We start from the raw sequence: 17,475 nt of genomic DNA, 5'->3' as shown, positions 1-17,475 counted from the left end.
ACCCCTCAACTGTGAAAGTGTCTTGGATACTGAAATAATAGCTACCTGATATGTCTATTCCTGTTTGAAAAAAATACTATACAGCTCCATCATATTACATCATTAATTTTTTTAAATATAAATTACAATGACTACAAGTCTACACTTTTAGACATATTTCTTTGAACAAGGAAATCTTAACATTGACGTCGGATATATAATTCACTGCAGCGAGAAGTGCTCATAAGAAAGCCTAGGAATTTGTGTGCGAAACGCGGGTAACATGAACGAGTTTTAACATGAATTGTAATCGTGCACCTTTAAAAAACCTTACAGCATTTGTGTTTTTTATTAACTACGATATTCCAAATGTTAAACCGTTTAACGGTTAATAGTTTATCGTAAAGAGGAGTAAAACTAATATTGTTTAAGAATATATTTAAGAATATGTTGCGTTCGAAGTCATTGGTAACTAACTGCTAGTAACAAAAAATATTATCTCCTGTCGTTCCTGGATCACTATTTGAACGAGTTTTAAAATATGTCGAAAGAAAGAGGTTTACTTATTTCTAACAAAACCTAAACCAACTTGATGTAATTACAACTGTATAAACTTTGTTGAATGTCTACACAAACTAATTCCAATTGACAAAAAACTTGTTCTCTATAACTTCATAGTAATAATATATACATGAAAGTACCATTTTAATAAAGTTACGATTTTTTAATATATGAAGAATGAGAAAAAACAGACCAAAACTACGTTATGTGATATTAAGGCAATAGATTGCAGGTGGTTCATCCCCCAACTACTGTTTTTGTTTGTGAAGGTAAATCTATTTTCAGAAATATGATGAGGAAACACAGTAGCGTAGCCAGAAATATCGTTCGGGGGGGGGGATCCGAAACCGGGTGATCCGGGGGACGTTTTTGTGTGTTATAGTAAATATCAGATTTACGTACAAAAACACGGGTCATTTAGAAAAACTGAAAATAATTCATTTCAGACCTAAGTTTTGGAGTTAGACTTTTTTATAACCGCCATTGTATCACATTTACATTGCATTATAACCCAAAAAATTTTGTCACACCAAGAGCCACTCACCCTGTATAGGTATTAGTCGGCGTTCAATTGAAAGATGTAGTATTACAATGATGTAAAACTTTTGATGCATAGACTATGTATTGATTGAGTATATTTGCAAGTCATTTGAAAACTACAATGAAACCAGAGTCATTGATTTCGGCACTTATCGGTGTGATCAAAAAATATTATGAGCCACTAAACCTAAGTCTAGTACAAGATTGATAAACCGAGTACTCTGTTAATTCTGAAAAGAAAACATTATGTATTCCCTCAATGTAGATTTTACAACTTGAGAATGTCCATTTGGTGGAAGAGGCCGTTATTGTGACACGAATGAATAACAAAATTCATGTTTGTCTACATAATATTATGCACGGGCTCAGCCTGATGCAATAGATAGGATATGCGGGCCCGCCAATCCGGATATCCCCGCCAGGCCTCGGCAGACCCGACTGAGCGATTGCTGAGACCACTTTGGGGTTGTAAATACGCGTGCGGGCGGCGCGGGCCTGACTGTGACACGACCACAAACCTCGAGGTGCAGAGACTCTGTTCAATGGGCGATGTTACACAATCATCTCCTGCTCGTCCGTGCAGCTGGCCTGCCTCAGTGGCGTACCGAAGGGGGGGGGGTCCAGGGGGTCCGGACCCCCCCAAATTTTAAGACGTATTAAAAAATAAAGCATGGAGCAGGAGAAAAAAAGGAGAGTTGTCTTTACTTTTGTCTACAAACATTAAATTAATTGATTTATTTAATTGAAGTGACCGTTGTTAAAAATATAATTGTCTTTTCGTTTAAATCATAAAGTATCAAACGATACTTTTGGGCTCGGCCTTTCGGATAGTGTAGTGTTATCACGGTATTTCTATAGGGCGCGGTCACGTGACGTCGCAAAGTAACGTGAACCGTAACATGGCGAACAGTTTAAATTAGCGACTACTTCGTTCAAATTCGTCTTGAGGACTTAAAATGACTGCTTAGAATTAAGTTACGACGTTGATTTTAGGTGTCAATAAACTGTAGACGTGTATATAATTATCGGAAAAACATTTAAAAAAATCACTTTCGGTCGGAAATAAAATACACCTGGAAAACTCTAATGATTAGGTAGAACTTCAACTACTTGGGACTTCAGTTATTGAGGTAAACGTGGTATTTTTTGATTGAGTTAGGACGACGATTTTTGTTATCATTAAACTATACAATGTACCTATATAATTATCGAGAAAAAATCACTTCCGGTCGGTAAATACCGAAGAAAAACTGTCTACAGAATCAAGTTTTGACGATTTAGGATTTCACTGGTTGAATGGTTGAGGTAAAAATGGTACTTATAATTTTGTTAGGACGTTTATTTTAGGTATTAATGCAACGTCGACTAATTATCGAGAAAGAAAACAATAAAATCACTTCTGGTCTGAAAATACCGAGGAAAAGCTCTACTGATTTCACTGGTTGAGTCGTTGAGATAAAAGTGGTACTTAGAAGTATGTTTGAACATTGATTTTAGGTATCAATTGAACGCCGACTAATACCTATATAATTAATTATCAAGGAAAAGTTGGAAAAATCACTTCCGGTCGGATAATACACCGGAAAAATCTCTACTGATAAGAAGTTCCGACTACTTTGGATTTCACTGACTGAGGTATTATTTCATTTTCCTTAGTATATTCCGATCGGAAGTGATTATTTTTGTTTTTTTTCTCTCGGTAAATATATATTTATTAGTCGGCATTGAATTAATATCTGAAATCAATGTCCTAACATAATTATAAGTACCATTTTACCTCAACCACTCAACCAGTGAAATCCAAAATCGTCCAAAACTTGAATCTGTAGAGAGCTTTTCTTCTGTATTTACCGACAGAAAGTGATTTTTTTCTCGATAATTATATAGGTAGTCGAGTATTAAATGATAACAAAAATCGTCGTCCTAACTCAATCAAAAATACCACGTTTACCTCAATAACTGAAGTCCGAAGTAGTTGAAGTTCTACCTAATCATTAGAGTTTTTCAGGTGTATTTTTATTTCCGACCGAAAGTGATTTTTTAAATGTTTTTTCCGATAATTATATACTCGTCTACAGTGTAATGATACAAAAAATCGTCATTATAATTCATTCATAAATACCTCAATCAGTGAAATCAAAAGTAGCCGAACTTCTAATCAGTAGAGTTTTTGCGGTGCATTTTCCGACCGTTAGTTTGATCTGTACCCGAGCAAACACTCGAAAATTGCCCTCCTTTTCCTAAAGGGATTTCGACCGTCAGTGGCCCAATGTCCCCGCAGAGGTATTTCATTTTCTCCCACAGAATATAGTTGTATCAACTATACGCTTGAGTGAAGCTCTGTTTTGTTCTTTTTCTTTCTTATCCAGTGAATCCAACATCACTTTGGTGCCTTCTATTCGGCCAGAATCGAACTTTGTGGTACTAGAGTTGCTGTGAGAGTTGTATTTGCCTATTACATCTTTCCACTTTCTATAAGGGCGTAGAGTTACTAAAGCTCCATATTTTTGGTATTTACCTTTTACCAGTGAACTCATTGGCAAATAACACACAAAACGTCCCCCGGAATCCCCCGGTTTCGGGCCCAAATTTTCGGACCCCCCCCCGAACGAAATTTCTGGCTACGCTACTGGCCATTAGCCCTCTCTCATGCACCGCATCGTCCGCTCTGGCTGACCGAGTGACACAGATTATATACACTGAATATTAAAAATAACTTCCGTGAGCATAAATTAATTTCATAACTTATGAGAAGGATAACAAGCTTTCACGTAAAATGCCTAATGAAGTGTACTCATTTAATCCAATATATTAATTTTTAACATTATTATTTTTTTACAGCCAAATAGATTTCTACATTTTTAATCATTATACAGAATTTTAACTGACTATTCCGTTAATTAATTGACTATTTCCTTTAGGGATTTTCTACATATTCAATATTTTGAATCATTGGTATTAATTCCATATTCGACTCCCCTAAAACTATACAGTACATACTTTGGTTAATCCTCACCAGCTCCAAAATTTCTGCGATTATCATGGCTTTATCTGCGAGGGATATTATAAGTACTATTGCTCCAACTAAGACAAGATTGATCTCTACTACTGTATGTATTGCTTTATGTAATATTGTAAATATGGATAGGATTAGTGGGAAAAAACCGCCAAAAGACCAAAACTATTTGGTACTTTATTTATTGGTATTAGGTAACAAGTAGCTGGAAAATGCATATAAGCTACAATAATACGTACGATATGATCTTATCTAATCCTAACAAAGTAGTCAGTGTATCACAACTTAATTAACTGGTTTTATGTGTCTTGTAACCTTGGTTGGGTTTTCAATTCTTGAAAAATCGTATATCAAAGTATTGGATATAAAACTTAATTCATTATTTGTAATAGATAAAAGTTGAGAGAGTAACATAATAAAATATGTGCAATCTATGATTGCAAACATGTAATCTTTTTCCCCATTAAAAATATTTTACTGATATCACACTACAATTAACAATTTGTTACGCAAAATACTACGGTTACAGTAAAAACCATATTAAATTGTAAATTTTGTAGTGAAAGGAAGATTCAAATGTGGTAATAATTTTTAGAAAACCATTCAACTTATGTTTTGTGTTAGTTCGAACTCATTTTTTGTTGCGCCGTTCTATCGTTTATAACTAAGAGGGTGTAGATTTATTATATGTTGGGCCTAATAGATGACAAGGTAAGTTCTTGAACAAACTGAAGATAAAAACCTTCTATAAAGTAATGTTTTCGTCAATATTATACACCTAGAATTCCTTTGTATAATGGTGTATGAGGTTAAAGATGTTTCATCGTAGTATTGAAATTATACGAGTAACTTAAAAATAATTAACATTTGGGTAAATAGCAATTACATTAGTTAAGTACTAATCAAAACTTTTAATTTAAAAGTAATTCTATAAAATCCAAGAAATAATATAACACAATATACGAAAATAATATTTCCTATTTACTGTTAATTTTACTACATTTTTCTTTAGAAGCAGACATTTTGAAGTTTTTGTACCTATCTTAAATAGCTATCTCATTTCACTTAACGTAAAGTGTAGCGGAGTAGTACCGTTAGAGGGAGGAGTGTAGAGCCAGGCGACTGTAATTTACTGTCGACAGTAGGAGGAGCCAGCAGCCATTGCAAACTTGTATCCCTCCATGACTGCCCCCTCCTCACGATTCGGCGTTGACGGAATGGGCTCTTTTCGACGTTGGCGGAATGGAGCTGATTCGGCTCTGGCGGATTGGTTAATGAAATTCGGAGTTCGCGGACAGTTGAAGATTCTACTTTAAATTTTTCCTATAGCACCGATAAATTCTATTATTCGTCCGTCAACATCGAAGAGTTTCTACATCAGTCCGTGAGCTCCGAATTTATTCGACTCTATAGGAATCTTTAATTTTCGCCTCTAAAAGACACATGAGTCCGCCAGGACCGAATAACGAGACAGTCCGCCAACTCCGAATCCTCCTAGATTCCGTGAGTGGCTTCGTCCGATAGCTCCGAATAATTTGCTCTCCAGTCCGTGAACGTCGAATCATTCGGAGCTGACGGAAAGTATCGTTTTCGGTCTTGGCGGACGAATTCACTATTCGGCCCTGGCGGATTCGGTCCTCACGGACTCCACCCTCCCATTACACCACAGAGCACTCACTTTTTACGATTAAATTATTTTGTATTTGGCCGTTTCTTTCACATATGTATTTAAATAACCAAACTAACATATGATCGGAAGACCAAATACCTGTCAAATGACTTCTATTTACATTCAATTAATTTGTATAAATGGCAATAGCCGAATTTATAAAAATTAATTGAATATATATATATATATATATATAATAATACAAGACATTAATTGTCTAGTTGAGAATTATACTAATTATATCATGAGTTTATCTTAAAACAATCATTAAAAGTCTACTTTGTTAATAGAAAAAAACTCATCAATATTATAGAAAGGGTACATTAATATTTAATGCACTGCCTGACTCCCGCAAGGCCGAAAGCTTTTGAAAGAGGTGTGAAAACTCTTCTTTTGAACAGTTACCCTTACAGCGTTCAGGAGTATTTAAACCGTATTGTTACGGCCATCTGAAAAATAGAAGATTTTTAGTACATGTATATTCTCAATTAATAATAATATTATTAGTTGAAGATTGTTTGTAGTAAAGGATTTGAGTTCTGAGTACTTTGGAAAAATATTAAAGAGTGTTTTACACACCAACTATATTTTACTCCCCAATACTAGTTTGGAATAGAATATTTCCAAAGCTTGTTTGTATGAGTTGATAATGGGTAATGGGTTAATTACTCCAGAAATAAAATACTATATTAGTATGTAAAGTAAATTAAGTCTGTTATGCACAGGCAGCTGTCTCTTTATTTTGAACAAAACAATCTGATTTCTGAATTGCAGTTTGGATTTAGAGAGGGAAGATCCACTATCGATGCAGTCATGAATATTATTGATCACACATTAAAGCATTTGATAGTAAGGAATCTGTAGCTTTGTCACTTTTGGATCTGAGTACGGCGTTCTATTGTGTCTCATTTACTTCTATAGTACAGAAACTTAAGTTTTATGGTATCTCAGAGATTTCATGTAAAATAATTACTTCATATCTTGAAAGCAATATGTGTGTGTGAAAGACAAGACAATTCTTTATTTTCACATTCATCAAGAAGGAAATGGCGTCAAATACAAATTATCTTAAACATTTTTCCCAGGTTTGTTGTCATTAGCTGCCTAGGTCTTCACATTCTCTGCGAGTCGGCTCTCCAATTCAAGAATTCTTTTACTGAGTAAAAGGGTCTCTCTTGGAACCAGAAGTGCAGGCTTTTCTTCAACTTCCTTCCTTCCATTTTCTTCAGCTCATCAGGGAGATTATTGAAGAATTTTGCTCCATGCAATAGACAACAATATTAATTTTGTACGAAGAAATATCAGTTTACCATTGATAATGTATTACAACCTTAACTTATCGACTACTGGAACCAGCCAAACCAGGATATAAAAAACTGAATCTTTATTTTTCACCATTCAGACAATTTTAAGTTATTGACAGTTTTTCTCTGACCTCTGAATTTCAACAACAGGAGGAGTCTGACAAACCTCGACTCAAAAACAGTTTTTTTTTCTAACTTTTGAATTTCAATAATCAACTACATTAATATTGACATTTCCACTTTTTGACAATTTGACTCCTCAAAATATACTTTTTTAACAAATTTATCTACAACAGGAATAAGACAAACCTGGCTGAAAAAACTGTTTCTACATTCAATAACACACTTTCTACACAATGTCAAACTACCCTTGTGGCTCCTGTGGTATAGGAGTCAAGTACTCCTCAATTGCTTGCACAGGGCCTTGCAAAAACTGGTTTCATGGAAAATGTGTGGGAATAACAAGTGCTGACCTTAAAAAAATTTCAAAGGCTGGTTACACCACCTGGAAATGCAAACGGTGTAGCGTGCTCCCTATCACAAATCAAAATGAGCACCATCTTAACAAGGAAGACATTCTACAGGATCAAGTACATTATACATCATATACCATTGTGGAAAAAATTCAAAATTTAGAGAATTCCGATGAGGTTGACCTTAATCTGTCTCTGGCTCTTGCGGCTGAAGCAGGAAATGCCCTTCTACAAGAGAAATCTACAATTAAAAGCAGAAAAGGCCCAACTCCTTGAAAAGTGCACAAGACTCGAGGCAAAGTTGGCAGATACTACAGAAGAATTAGAGGAAGTGGACCAAATTTAGGAAAAATGTCAGAGTAAAGTTGAGAATCTGCACCAAGAACTGGCAAACTTGCAAAACCAACTAGACAGAGAAAAACAAAATCAAACTCAACTACATCAGTTCTTTGAAGAACACGACATTAATCAACGTAAAATCATTGATAGCTATGAGATCAAGATTGCCAACCTAGCTAACACCATAAAATTACTCAGTACCAAGCTAGAATCAATGACAAACGACACAGAAATCCACCAAGTCCCACACAGAAATGTCGATACACAAACAAGTCCACCCACTAGAGACGTTTCCTTGCCACTGGCAATCACTTGTAAACCGACTGACGATCAACCAAGCAACCATTCCCTAATACAGGATATGACCTATCTAAAAGCCCGACAAGATCAAGTTGAGAACTCTATTAAAATACTACAGAACCAGTTGCAGAATCATGCAGATGGACTCCAGCCCAGGCCAGCAAAGCACATACCCTCTAACAAAAATAAAATCACAACTCCAAACAACCACTTCAGTGTTTCCCTACAAGTTGCTAAAAATAGAGTGTGTAAGCAAAACAAAAAAGCTGCTCACATACCAGCAGTTAGTCCCCACCATATAGAGCCAACCGAGACTACACCAGTGTCTTCTGCAGAAAATGTCCGGAAAATGTCTAAAAACCCACCTTTGAACTCAAAGCAAAGGGCCAAGGATGAGACCTGTGAAGAGTTCTTCTCTAAACACATTGTGTTTTTCAAGAACCACATGGTCAAGCACTATGGCTACTTGAGTTCACCTGCTGCATTACCACACCTTAAAGATCCAGATCAACCATCCCTCACCTCAGTCGAACTGACACCTCCAACAACGTACTCTACCACAAATGACCTGCTACAACACCCAAAACATTTTTTAGACCACGACTTAATAAACAGCAAATTAAAGTAGCTAGGTCCCAGGCCACTACTTCAAAAACCAGAACAACTCCCATCACCATCTTCCACCAGAATGTTCAAGGCTTAAGAAAAAAGATAGAAAGAATAAATCACTTAATGAGTGACCTCGAACCTACTTTTTCTGGTACTTACTGAGCATGGACTGAGCACAGAGGAGTTATTACTTACTAAAATCAGTGGGTATAATCTAATAACACACTTCAGTCAAAAAGAACACAGATCGGGGGGAGTTGCAATATACATCCAAGAATTTGCTAATACAGAGGTAGAAGAAGTAAATATCTCAAACCAAAGCATAGAGTTGATCATGGAAACGGCATTAGTATAAATAAAAATAAAAAATAAAACACTTTACTTACTGGGTATTTACCGCTCTCCAGGAGGACAGGCCAGACTGGCTGTTGATGTTTCATCTGAAAATACTTGCCTCTTTTCAAGCAGAAGGCAAAGTCCTTGTTTTAATGGGTGACATTAATGTAGATAGGCTGACTGAAAATGCAGACAACATATACCTCGAAAATGAACTACAGACCTTTGGAGCAAGACGACTACCACTTCCAGCGACAAGAATCACCAACTACTCACAAACATCTATAGACTGTATTTGTACCAATATACAGGAGGATTTCATTGAATTTACAGTAGTTGAAGCTGGAATAGCAGATCACACAGGCCAAACATGCACTGTCACAATAGAAAAAGATGTACCTTTTATAAAAGAAACTTCACAAAAAAGAATTTTTTCCAGAAAAAACCTAGACAGCCTAAAAGATGAACTCTCCAAAGAAAACTGGGACAGAGTTCATAGTGCTCCCTCCCGATGCCTGAAGAAGCATACAATGCCTTTCTTACAACTGTAAGACTAAAATTGGATCATACATGCCCCTGTAAAAAAGGTAAGAGCAAAGCGGAAAGGTCAGAAAACCATTCAATATGATGAAGAAGCCAAAACACTAAAACAAGATTTTCTCGCCGCTCTACACAGATACCAGATCACTGGAAGTGAAAACGACAAAAAATCAATGGTAGACAGAAAGAAAAACTATGATCTGAAGCTAAGAAATCTAAAGCGAAACACTGTAGCAGAGTACATTACAAGTACTGATAATAAGTCTAAGGCTATCTGGGAAGTAATTAACACAGAAAAACAATGTAAACAGAGGGAGGAACCAAATCTGCAACTAGAGATAGACGGTAACCTCGTAGTTCAGAGCCCTGCGGACATCGTTGAACAATTGAACAAATACTTTGTTGAAATAGCAGATGCAACTTTAGAAAGAAATAGAAACCAATTTAAAAATAAAACAATAACACATCCAATGATCCTACCACCTAGCAGGAGTTCATTTCATCAACAAGCTGCCACACCGAATAAAAAATGCCCCAACGCTCAAGGCGTTCAAAACTCGTCTAAAACGCTTTTTAGCGACACAGGCATTTTATAATGTCGACGAGTATTTGGCAAAAAACTGGGAGACCAGCCAATAGGTATGTCGCCCCGTCGCTGGTGGTGGGATGATTGGCGAATAAAAGGAAATGAATGAAGGTGAAATTGTATGTTTGATTGAGGATTTTGATGTAGAACGGATGGAAAAATTTTAGTTACAATAACGTTATTTGACGCATGCTATACATGTTAACCATGTCTTGGCAATAAAGAAATTTGATTTGATTTGAGCAATATCCAGCCATTAATTCTAACACCTACAACAACTGAAGAAGTTTTAAAAACAATAGCCTCATTAAAATCCAAGTTCTCAAGTGGAGTGGATAAGATTCCATCAAAAGCTGTAAAGCACTGTGTCAAACAACTAGCAGCTCCTCTTGTCAGTATAATAAACAAATCTTTCAATGTAGGTCAGTTTCCTTCTGCTCTAAAGATAGCTAAAATATACCCAAAACACAAAAAAAGGCTCATACACTAAACAGGAAAACTACCGACCTATTTTCATTAATCTCAACCTTTTCAAAAATAATAGAGAAGATCACACTTTCAAGAATGATGGCCCACCTGGAAAAATATGATCTAATTGCGAAAAAACCAGCATGGATTTCTCAAAGGCAGGTCTACGACCTTAATTGAGCACACTATTGACCATCTGGAGGCTCGCAGGTACGTTTCAGCAGTACTGCTAGATTATAGCAAAGCTTTTGACTGCCTAGGTCATGACCTTATTCTGAAAAAACTGTCAACGCTGGGAGTAGAGGGAGTGGGTGGTCAGTTACTTGAAGGGCCGCAGTCAATTAGTTGAAATTCAACAAAACATAAATGGAAAAAGATGTACATATCGATCCAAACAGCTCCCAGTCACCAGAGGAGTGCCCCAAGGCTCAGTGCTGGGACCCTTCTTATTCATTCTCTTTACAAATGACTTTTTCCAGCTTCATCAGTAAGGAAAATGTTGGAACCTATAATGTATGCAGATGATACAACTCTTCTGTTTACACATAACACTCCACAAGGATTACACTCAGATATCCTATCATCAACAGATAAAGCACTTCAATACTGTCTTCAAAATGATTTGGCCATCAACCCCTTAAAAACAACACAGATAAATTTTAGCAGAAAACAGGAGCAACTCCCAGAAATTCCAGAAATTACAGTGGAAAAAACTATAAACTTCTAGGTCTAACAATTGATGCGGAACTTTCTTGGAACGATCACATACACAACTTGTCTAAAAAGCTTTCGTCTGGAATTTATGTGGTGAAGAGAATGATGTGGATAGGAGGTCTAGAAACAGCTAAAACAACATATTATGCTGTGATTGAGTCACATATAAGGTATGGATTGATCTCATGGGGAGGAACATCTGAAGGAAATCTTAACAAAATCCTAGTTCTCCTAGAAAAAAGGCTGTCAGGGCACTCGCAGGACTAAACTACAATGATAGCTGCAGGGAAGCTTTTAAATCCCTAAAGCTTCTAACTGCTCCAGCACTCTACATCCATGCCGTAGTCATGTATGCAAAGGAACTAGACCTTTCTAGGAATGAGGATTTTCACTCCTATTATACTAGAAGAGCAAACGACTACAGTCTTCCTGCCCATCACACAACCCAATACAGTAAGAAACCCTCATATATTGGTCGCAAAATTATCAACTCCCTTCCATTTTACCTGAAGACTACGCCAGTGAACAAACTAAAGAAACAAACCTATATGGCTTTCAAACAGAGCATGATAGGCTGTTATTGTGGCTTTTGTCGTGCTATAGCTTTCGTCCTATTTATGGCATAGATTGCTGAGCTAAGTTTAAGGCATAAGTTATTAATATGATTTAGCCATGAGAGTTTGTCATCAACAATGATTCCAAGATAATTAGTTGAGCTGACAGATTGAAGATTTGGTAGATCTGAAATGTCATCCTTCTTGTTCTCAAATGAAATTTGTTTCGTCTTTGATTCATTGAAAACCAGGTCATTGTTTCTACAGTAGTCCATAGCAATGTTAACAGCAATGTATGAATTTATTTCTAGATTTTCCACTGAGCTATTGGCAGTTAATAGCATAGAATCGTCAGCATACATGACTAAATTACTGTATGAATGTAAAACGTTAGGAAAATCATTAGTAAATAATATAAAAAGTACAGGCCCCAACACAGATCCTTGCGGTACACCACGGTCCATTGACAGGACCTCAGATCTAGAAATTGTAGTAATTCTTTTTATGGTCTGAGTCACTTCTACAAACCTGGCGTCTTCCTTCAAGGTATACTGAGAACCATGAAAGTGCTGTTCCTTGGATTCCTAGATGAAAAAGTTTTCTTATAATCAAGTCATGGCTTAGACAATCAAATGCCTTACTCAAGTCAAGTTGCACTCCCACTACATTATTTCCAGCCTCGATATTGTCCACAATGTGCTCAAACAGATCTACTATTGCAGTCATGGTGGATCGTCCCTTAATAAAACCATGCTGTTCCTCTGTCAAAAGGTTGTTCAGTTTGAAGATGCTTGAAAAGTCTAGAGAGTACAATTTTCTCAATAATTTTGGATTCAGTTGGAATTAAAGATATTGGCCTAAAATTTTCTATGTGGTGTTTACTGGATTTTTTTGTGAAGAGGGATAACTTTGGAAATTTTCATACTTGAGGGGAAAGTACCATGCAGAAGAGACAGTTGTGTGATATGAAAAATCGGTACCGCTACTTCATTTTTACAAAATTTTAGAATTTTTGAGGATATTTCATTTAAGCCAAAAGAGGATTTTGTTTTTTGTGAGTCTATTACTTTACTTATTTCTTCAATTGGATGTGGGTTCCATAGAGGTGAGTGGCATTCCAACAGGTGAGTTCTGAACAAATTGCATTGTTGGGTTGATGCACAGGTTCTGTTTGAGAGTTTCATCAGCAATAGTTGAGAAATAGTTGTTAAAATGGTTGGCTATATCTATAGGGTCGTCAATTTTGTCTCCGTTTTTTAACTATGAAGTCAAATCCAGAAATTGTGTCCTTGTGCTGATGATTTCTCCTCGCTGTTTATGATCTCCCAAACAGCCTTATTTTTGTTAGCAGCATTGTCAATATGAGCAGCACTAGCCTCTTGTCTTAAGGTCCTTAGTTTTAAGTCGTAAGCCTTCTTTAGCTGCGTAGAAGTTTGTTTATCCTCTTGGCTGCCAGAAAGACAACATCTCTCATTTGCTTTAAGAAAATCTTTCTTTAAGCGGAGAGCTTCTTCGTCATAGCATGGTCGAGCTTTTGGTTTTGCCACAACTCTGAATTTCTTGATTGGACAAGTGAGATCTAAAAAGTATGTTATTGTCTTCAAATATTGTCTGTAGGCCTCTTCCACACTATCTTGTTGAATTACATTAGTCCAAGATTCCTCAGCCAAATATCGTTTGAGATTTGTTTAAGTTCTCTGGACTTACGTGTCGATGAGAGGAGGTAGTAGTTTTTTTTTATTCAACAGACAGAGGCAGATAACAAAGTTGTCCGAAATGGTCACTTATACCAGTATGGAGAATTTTCACTTGAGATTCATCAATTTCAGCATTTGTGCAGATAGCGTCTATGGAGGACTGATGACCTTGAAATACTCTGGTCGCTGAAAGTTGGAGTCGTGTCATGTTATGGGACAAAAGAAATTCATCAAACATAATAGTTTCCCTAGTAGGTCTTAAAATGTCAATATTTATATCCCCAATCAAAATAATTCTGCTGTGAGTCGGAATGTTATCCAGAACTTTATGAAGGACCTCGATAGCTTCTGCTGTGATGTCAGTCAGATTATTAGGAGGCCGATATACACCTATCATATAAAGTTGTTCTTTTCCAGAAAGTTTGATAGAGGCAACTGTTACTTCACAGACTAAGGGTATACTGAGGTGTTCCATTTCCAAACTTGTAGTTTCATTCTCTATTTTTGTTACTTTTGTATAGGAAAGGATCTAACACAACAATGAATACTGTCACAATAGGAGTACCTCAGGGGTTAGTCCTTTTTTATTTTTAGTTTATAATAAATGATTTGCCAAACAATCTCAATCTAAACTCAGTCATCTATGCAGACGACACATCACTTTTTGTAAATAATAGAATTATAAAAGACGCAGGAATATTTGAAGCGGTGAGATTAAAAAGGAAAACATTCCAGTTTTTTGACAAATTGAGTTGAAATAGCCATTTTGTTTTTCAGGACCTAAATGCTTCTAATGAGATAAATAAAGAAAACATTCCTTTATATTTAATAGCCATGGGCAACCCATTTGATTCTAGACTGAGATTAAGAAAGAAAACATTCCAGGAATGTTTTCCTTTTTAACCTCAGTGAGGAGTAGTTCGTTGTTTGGCCAGTAGAGTGCATTGTGTGTAATATTGGTTTATTATTGCTAATACACTAACCTGTAAGTAGTTAAAGTTGTAAGGTTATGAGAGTATTTAACACTAATTTATTTTCAGTAATTGTGCTATTACCCCTCTAAGTTAAGTGAGTTCTAATCATTTTGATGATGATCAAAAACTATGTCTGAAGCATCAGAAAATGAAGAAAGCCCTGCTAAGAAAAGGAGAGGCGTAGGAAATGCTGTAAGTAAAATGAAAGTTGCTAGGCTGAAAGGAGAAGAGTTTTGTAAACAACTTCTGGAGTATTAGTTGAACAAAAGACTACAGGTCCTGAATGTGACTGTAGGAACAAATGTACCTCTAATTTTACTGAGGAACAAAAACTTAAAAATAGTTAGTACGGTTTACAGTGGTAGGCCTAAGAATGAACGGGACACTTATTTGATAGGTTTGATTGACCGCTGTGATGTTCAAAGGCACAGATCTATTAGTCCACATTCAAAACAGCTTTCCTCATCTTTTAAATATAACACCGTAGTTGATGGTAAAAAGTTTGAAGTGTGCCGTAAGGCTTACTTAAGCTTACATGCAGTAACTAGCAGTATGGTTGTTTTTTCGTTTGACATCTATTTTAACCAAAGGAGAGCAGCCTATGGATATGAGAGGTAGACATGGTAATCATTCAAAAATTCCAAATGAAGTTTTTTTAATTAAGTTGAATGAGCATATCGAATCATATCCAAAAAAAAACCTCTCATTTACTCATCCATCGAAGTAACTTACCTAGAGGCTGGCCTTACATGCAAAATTATGCATGATAATGTTCATTGAAAAAACATTCTGATCTTAGCAAAACAATTAAATATGAATACTTCCTTAATTACTACAAAGAAAAATATGGATACCGATTCGGTAGGCCACAAGTTGATGTGTGTTCTACATGCGAAAATCTTAATACTAAAATTAAATCTACAAATCTGACTGATAGTGCAAAGAAAACATCTGCAGTGGAGTTAATGATCCATAAAAGGAGAGCATGTAAATTTTACAAAAAGATTGAAGAGATCACTGGAAATTTGCAAAAATAGGGATGATGTTCATGCAGTGGTGTTTTGATTTTATGCAAAACCTCCCTTTACCTTGCATGCCTGTGCAGGAGATGTTTTATCTCCGAAAATTATGGCATTATGTGTTTTGTGTCCACAGCTTAAGTGATGACAAGGCTACAATGTATACATACCATGAAGGAGTTGCAAAAAAAGGTGCTAACGATTGTGTGTTCCTTATTGAATGACTACATCAAAAACAGTGTTAATGAACAAGTAAAACCTCTTTATGTTTTTAGTGATGCATGCCCAGGGCAAAAATCGTAACCAAACAATGGTTAGGTATTTTTTATCATTAACTCTTATGAAGCGGTTTCATGAAATTCAAGTTTTTTTCCCAACTAGAGGGCACAGTTTTTTTACCTTGTGACCGGGATTTTGGGGGGTCATCAAGAGGGTAATTCGTCGCCATGACAGAGTTTATTTCCCCTGAGCAATACAATAAAATGATACAAAGTGCAAAAAAACTGGAGCCTAAGTTCATAGTAAAAAGTGTTAAAAATCATGACATACTTGATTTTAACCAGTGGTGGCCTGAATATTTCAAAAAAAAACCTGTCAAAGTGTAAGAACTAAGGAACCTTTCAAAGTCAGTACATACAGCCATCTTACTTTTTCTGCAGCAAAAAGGGGATACGTGACTGCACGTCGATTCATTGATGGATTGAACAGTGATAGTATTTTCAAACTTTACAAAGGTGGTGAAGTTATCCTTCCAAGTGAAAGAGCCTATAATGGAAAAGTTCCAATTAAGGTAGCCTAAACTTAATGTTGGGGGGGGGGGGGGGTGGGGGGGGGGGGGGGTGGGGGGGGGGGGGGGTGGGGGGGGGGGGGGGTGGGGGGGGGGGGGGGTGGGGGGGGGGGGGGGTGGAACAACTCAACAAGCAATAAAAAAGTAAAATTATGTTGTATTGATATTGACGAAATCTATTGCATCACTGTATGATTAATGATGAATAAAATCTTGAATCTTGAATCTTTGAATCTAGATTTCATTTGGGCCAACTCTAATATAATGTTTGGCAGACTTTGAAATTTTTTTTTCCGTTGGTGTAAAACTTGTTGTAGTTTGAGTCCCATTTTCTATAGTTGTTTTAGTTTCGAGTTGCTCGCTTTCTTTTAGGTATAACTCTTTGTTTAACTGGGAATTTTGTGTTTCAAGGTATTTAATTCTGGTGATTTGATCTGCATTGAGTTTTTCTTGTTGTTTATCGTGGTCTTCAAAGATTTTTTGAATTTCCTTATTCTTGTGCTTTTTTTTTGAATAATACTTTGTAAGTCTGATAACTCTTGAGTCAAGGCTTCAATCCTACTAAGATATTTGTCTTCTCTACTGGTAAATTCTTCGATCCTTGCTTCAGTGCTTGCCAGATGGCACTGAGCACATGCCAACTTGTTTTCCAGAAAAGCTAGATGCTCTTTTAATAGCTTATTCTCTTCAAGCAATGCCGAACCTATTTTAGCAGCCATCGTCAGCTTATCATCTTCATTTGCATTCTGTTGTAGGAGATTGTTATCCACAAGGCTGTTTTCCAAAGTTTTAATGGAACTATTGAGAATTTCATTTTCCAGACTATTTGAGTTAACAGATGTGCTTAGAGAAAAACTGTCATTACTTACATTACCTAAATGGTCAGCTAGAATGTTTTCTGTGTTAAAACGAGGGCTGGGTTGCTCTGTAAGTGGAAGCATTTTGCATTGATTGCATTTCCATGTAGTATGGCCAGCCTTCAATAGTTTCCTCAGATCACCATTTGAAAG

Source organism: Homalodisca vitripennis, chromosome 8 (assembly GCF_021130785.1).
Source record: "Homalodisca vitripennis isolate AUS2020 chromosome 8, UT_GWSS_2.1, whole genome shotgun sequence".
NCBI lineage: Eukaryota > Metazoa > Arthropoda > Insecta > Hemiptera > Cicadellidae > Homalodisca > Homalodisca vitripennis.
Note: the sequence above shows the minus strand (reverse complement) of the source record.